The sequence below is a fragment of the Trachypithecus francoisi genome, unplaced genomic scaffold (assembly GCF_009764315.1).
Source record: "Trachypithecus francoisi isolate TF-2019V2 unplaced genomic scaffold, Tfra_2.0 Lachesis_group20, whole genome shotgun sequence".
In the NCBI taxonomy this organism is placed as follows: domain Eukaryota; kingdom Metazoa; phylum Chordata; class Mammalia; order Primates; family Cercopithecidae; genus Trachypithecus; species Trachypithecus francoisi.
The window spans coordinates 67246856-67252855 of record NW_022681466.1 but is presented as its reverse complement, the minus strand read 5'-3'; the positions used below and the strand labels follow the sequence as shown (position 1 = coordinate 67252855).

Sequence of the window (6000 nt, the reverse complement as noted above, 5' to 3'; positions counted from 1 at the left end):
GCCTCAGCCTCCCGAGTAGCTGGCATTACAGGTGCCCACCACCACGCCCAGCTAATTTTTGTAGTTTTTTTTTTTTTTTTTTTTTTTGAGATGGAGTCTTACTCTGTCGCCCAGGCTGGAGTGCAGTGTCGAGATCTCAGCTCACTGCAACCTCCGCCTCCCAGGTTCAAGTGATTATTCTGCCTCAGCCTCCTGCCGGGACTACAGGCACGAGCCACAATGCCTGGCTAATTTTTGTATTTTTAGTAGAGACGGGGTTTCACCATATTGGCCAGGCTGGTCTCGAACTCCTGACCTTGCAATCCGCCCTCCTCGGCCTCCCAAAGTGCTGGGATTACAGGCGTGACCCACCACACCTAGCCCTAATTTTTGTACTTTTAATAGAGATGGGGTTTCACCATTTTGGCCAGGCTGGTTTCAAACTCCTGACATCAAGTGATCCGTCTGCCTCGGCCTCCCAAAGTACTAGGATTACAGGCGTGACTCACCACGCCTGGCTGGAAAATATATATTCTGATTGAATCAGAGTTAACAAACTACCCATGCAGTTGTAGACAGTAGGGCAAAGGAGTTAAGGATTTTAGTACGAGTGGCTAAAGTGATGGGCCCTAGAGTCTAGGGCCTAACGGCAATGATGAATTCAAGAGAAAGTTTTCTTTCTGCTAGATTGTGTACGGGATATAAACACAATATTCCTTTCTGAAGGTGTTCACTCCTTTCCCTATTTCATAGGATTATGGTGAGGCAACCAGAGAAGCCCACCCTCATCCTTGTGGGAAGGCAGGTGACCAGGTTTGGTTAATACGTGGTCCTTTCCCTCTTGACTGGTCCAGGGTTGAGCACCAGACCCAAACAGGGTTAATCATAGTCCTTCTTTGTAACTGATATTTGGGAAGGACAGTGTACTCTGAGGCAACATTACATAGAATGAAAGTCTTCAATGTGATGATCTTGGAACTGACACCTAAAAATAAGGTGGCTGGCCGGGCGCGGTAGCTCAGGCCTGTAACCCCAGCACTTTGGGAGGCCAAGGTGGGTGGATCACCTAAGGTCAGAAGTTCGAGACCCCCCTGACCAACATGGTGAAACCCCCATCTCTACTAAAAATACAAAAATTAGCCAGGCGTGGTGGCTGGCGCCTGTAATCCCAGCTACTCTGGAGGCTGAGACTGAATAATCGCTTGAACCCGGGAGGTGGAGGTTGCAGTGAGCGGAGATCATGGCATTGCACTCCAGCATGGGCGACAAGAGCGAAACTCCGTCTCAAAAAAAAAAAAAAAACAAAAAAACAAGCTGGAGACCGGGCGCGGTGGCTCATGTCTGTAATCCCAGCACTTTGGGAGGCCGAGGCGGCCGGATCACCTGATGTCGGGAGTTCGAGACTAGCCTGAACAAAATGGAGAAACCCCGTCTCTACTAAAAACACAAAATTAGCCGGGCGTGGTGGCACATGCCTGTAATCCAGCTACTCGGGGAGTCTGAAGTAGGAGAATCGCTTGAATTTGGGAGGCGGAGGTTGCGATGAGCCGAGATGGCACCATCGCACGCCAGCCTGGGCAACAAGAGCGAAACTCCATCTCAAAAAAACAAACTGGCTGTGCAAAACTACAGAGGAAGTAACAAGGAAGGGTTTGAGGTGAGAATGGGTCAAACTTTGCTCAGGGAACCCAGGAAGGCTAGCTGCAGAATGCTGTTTCCGCAGCCTCAGCTGCTTAACCTAGGCCTTTACTCTTAACCTAGGTAATTCCCACTCAATCTTGAGATTTCAGCCCAAACGTCACTCCTGCAAGCCCTCCCGGAACTCAAAGCAGGTCTTCCTTCGCTCCCGCCGAGGAGCGGCCTGTTCCCAGGGTCTGCATCCTGTGTTTATCAGACTCAAGGAGTCTGTGGAAGGGAAGGACGGGATAAGAACGACGCGGGTTGGGAGAGTTGAAAGGGTAGCGCAATCCGTCCCCGCGGGAATGTGAAGCAGATTCCCGAGTTCTTCAGCACAGCGCAATGCGTGGGGAGCGACACCAGGGCGCAGAGAGGCAGATCGCGGAGCGGAAGTTCATCCCCGGAGCCGTTCTAGGAAACCCGGAGGACTCAGTTCGTCAGTGATCCCGGGGCTGAAGTGGGCGTCGACGGGTGCACTTTGCTGTTCCAGGGAGCCGGCTTGGCAGGGGGCGGCGACGTGGAGCTAGGGCTAGGGCGAGAACCAACAAAAAGCAAAGCCTGTAAAGCCAAGGGGGCGTTCGTGCGCTCACCACCTGTTCCTCCAGCGGAGTGCAACGCGCGCCGATTGGCTGGAGTGCCGCCCGGGTACCGGAAGTGGCCGATGCCCGTCGCCAGTGACACCGGGACAACAGCTGCGGGCTCTGTGCGAGCGGCCCAGCAGCGCGGAGCCTGAGCGGAGTGAGCGAGCGCGGGGCGGTAGCGGCCTGCGGTGAGACCTCATTCCGTCGCGGCTGTAGGGGTAGGCGGGGGCAGGGCTCCCAACTCCCTAGAGAGCCGGGCGGAAACCCTACGTTTAGGCCCGTTCTGACTGGGTTTCGGTTTGTGACCTTGAAGTTTATGCCTCCCTCCATTGCCCCCGCCCCCAGGCCTTCATTTCCACCTGCACGCAGACAGGGTGGCGCCTGGACACCGCCAGGGACCGTCCCAGCTCTGGTTTGGTGCCTGTCAGCCGTGGGGGCGGGAGAAGCAGGACACTCCCTTATGTCCCGAGGTGGGGACCCATGGGAGCTGTGGTTTTCTCAGACATTCCACCCCCAAGTAAACCGCTAGGACGAAATGGCGGGCAGTGTCACAAACTTAAGACCCCAGTGGCAGATTGTGCCCTGTGCTGCTAGACAGGATATTGGATTATGAGGGGTGGTTGTGAAAAGGAGACAGGTTTGACCTGCAAAGATAGAGCCCTATTATGGGTACCAGAGGGAGAAGAGAGGAAAGGAGGATAACAGTGTCATAAATTAAATATCACCCAGATTGGGAGAAGGAACTTATTTTTACAGTTATTGACAGCAGCTGTGTGTCAGACATTATCCTAGGCTCTTTAGATACAATGATGAATGAAATATCCAGTTAGCCATCAAGAGTATTGCAGAGGCTGGGTGCAGTGGCTCATGCCTGTAATCTCAGCATTTTGGGAGGCCTAGGCGGGAGGATCACTTGAGCCCAGGAGTTCAAGACCAGCCTGGGCAACATAGTGAGACACCATCTGTACAAAAAATAAAGAAATTAGTTGGGTAGTTGGGTGTGGTGGCGCATGCTTGTAGTCCCAGCTACTTGGGAGACTGATGTGGGAGGATTTTCTTGAGCCTAAGAAGTTGAAGCTGCAGTGAGTCTGGGCAATAGAGCCAAGACCCTGTCTCAGAAAAAAGGGAGGTATTGCAGATTCATTATATATACATAAGACAGTTACACAAGTTTACTTAACATTTACCAGGTATCTGAAATATGCTAGGTACCCAGAATACCAGGATGAATGGAACAGCATCCTTGCTTATGGTCTAGAGAAGCAAATAGGTATGAAAATTAATAATGCAGTGGGGTAGCTGCTACAAGGTGAAGGAGTAGCTGTCTGCCTTAGAGCATGGGGGTCAGGGAAGAAAATGGAGAGGGTCAGCCGGGTGTGATAGCTCATACCTGTAATCCCAGCACTTTGGGAGGCCAAAGTGGGCGGCTCACCTGAGGTCAGGAGTTTGAGACCAGCCTGGCGAACATGGTGAAACCCTGTCTGTACTAAAAATACAAAAATTAGCCAAGCATGGTGGTGCACACCTGTAATCCCAGCTATGTGGGAGACTGAGGCAGGAGAGGCAGGAGAATCACTTGAACCTGGGAGGCGGAGGTTGCAGTAAGCCGAGATCACATTACTACACTCCAGTCTAGATGAAGAAGTGATACTCCAGGCCGGGCGCAGTGGCTCAAGCCTGTAATCCCAGCACTTTGGGAGGCCAAGACGGGCGGATCACGAGGTCAGGAGATCGAGACCATCCTGGCTAACACGGTGAAACCCCGTCTCTACTAAAAAATACAAAAAAACTAGCCGGGCGAGTGGCGGGTGCCTGTAGTCCCAGCTACTTGGGAGGCTGAGGCCGGAGAATGGCATAAACCCGGAGGCGGAGCTTGCAGTGAGCTGAGATCCGGCCACTGCACTCCAGCCCGGGTGGCAGAGCGAGACTCCATCTCAAAAAAAAAAAAAAATGTTTAGGCTGGGCACGGTGACTCACGCCTGTAATCACAGCACTTTGGGAGGCCAAGGCGGGCAGATCACGAGGTCAGGAGATCCAGACCATCCTGGCTAATATGGTGAGACCCTATCTCTACTAAAAATACAAAAAAAATTAGCCGGGCATGGTGGCACAGGCCTATAGTCCCAACTACTATGGAGGCTGAGGCAGGAGAATGGTGTGAACCCAGGAGGCTGAGCTTGCAGTGAGCCGAGGTCACGCCACTGCACTCCAGCCTGGGCAACAGAGAGAGACTCCATCTCAAAAAAAAAAAAAAGATCGGGAGGCTGAGGCAGGAGAATGGCGTAAACCCGGGAGGCGGCGCTTCCAGTGAGCTGAGATCCGGCCACTGCACTCCAGCCTGGGCGACAGAGCGAGACTCCATCTCAAAAAAAAAAAAAATGTTTAAACTGCAGGACACTGAGCATGACTGCACCTTCCAGCAGTTAATGGAGGGTGTGGGACAGGAGATGAGAAAGGGAAATGGGCTTTCTCGGGGGGGGGGGGGGGGGGGGGGGAGGGGGGGACAACATTATGAGCCATGGGAAGGAGTTTTTATTCTGTAGGCTTTGGGGTGCAATAAACAGGAAGCAACATGATAACTATAGTACAGTGAAAGAAAAGGGCCAATGAAATGCTGGCTCAGAGGACCAAGAGAGAACCTCTTTCCTGCAGATGTTAGCGAAGACTTTGAGAAGGAGGTGATCCTTATACTAAATATGGAATATCTGGTAGGATCTGGCCTTTCAGAGATTAAGGAAAATCATTTGCATCAGTTAAGATGCTTTTGAGCTGTAAGTAACACAACCCAACTCAAGCTGGCTTTAAAATTCGTAAGTATATAGGCTCTCATAATTGGAAGTCAAGAGGTATAGGCCAGGCGTGTTGGTTCATGCCTGTAATTCCAGCACTTTGGGAGGCTGAGGCAGGTGGATCACCTGAGGTCAGGAGCTCGAGGCTAGCCTGGCCAACATGGTGAAACCCCGTTTCTACTAAAAATACAAAATTAGCCAGGCCTGGTGACGGATGCCTGTAATACCAGCTACTCGGGAGGCTGAGGCGGGAGAATCGCCTGAGCCTTGAAGGTGGAGGTTGCAGTGAGCCGAGATTGCCATTGCACTCCCATGTGGGAAACAGAGCAAGGCTCTGTCTCAAAAGAAAAGAAAAGAAAAAAAAAGAGGTATAGGGGTTTCAGGACAGATTTAATCCTGGCAGCATCTCCCTTGTTTTTCTTTCTTCCTTTTTTTTCTTTTTTTTTTTTTTATTGAGGCGGAGTCTTGCTCTGTCGCCCAGGCTGGAGTGCAGTGGCACGATCCTGGCTCACTGCAAGCTCCGCCTCCCGGGTTCACGCCATTCTCCTGCCTCAGCCTCCCGAGTAACTGGGACTACAGGCGCCCGCCACCATGCCCGTCTAATTTTTGTATTTTTAGTAGAGGCGGGGTTTCACCGTGTTAGCCAGGATGGTCTTGATCTCCTGACCTCGTGATCTGCCTGCCTCGGCCTCCCAAAGTGCTGGGATTACAGGCGTGAGCCAGCGTGCCTGGCCAGTATCTCTCTTGTTTTCCTTAGCTTTAGCTGCCCTCATCCACAGACTGGTAGTGAGATGGCAGCAGCAGGTACAGGCAATAATATATGGAAATATTATCATATAGTTCTCTCAGTATGGCAGGAAACTATTCTCAGAAGCTCCCAGCAAACTTCCTCAAAATATTGACCCAGATGAAGGTGGATGTGCATTTCTGAACCAGGAATTCCCGAATCCTTGCTGTTTCTGAACCAGTGCCTT

At 51.8% G+C, this 6000-nt stretch overlaps 1 protein-coding gene across 4 annotated transcripts in view; it reads left to right on the top strand.

The window, feature by feature from the left end:
- The first annotated feature begins 2048 nt into the window (after window positions 1-2048).
- Window positions 2049-6000, top strand: part of ZFP3 (ZFP3 zinc finger protein) — a 42147-nt gene continuing 38195 nt past the window's right edge. For 3 of the 4 annotated variants that reach the window (XR_004430870.1, XR_004430869.1, XR_004430868.1), the window contains exon 1: window positions 2051-2425. The gene's annotated coding sequence lies outside the window, so the exon portion shown is untranslated. Of the gene's footprint in view, window positions 2456-6000 lie in introns of all 4 variants that reach the window. The other variant, XM_033184925.1, reaches the window with a different exon arrangement.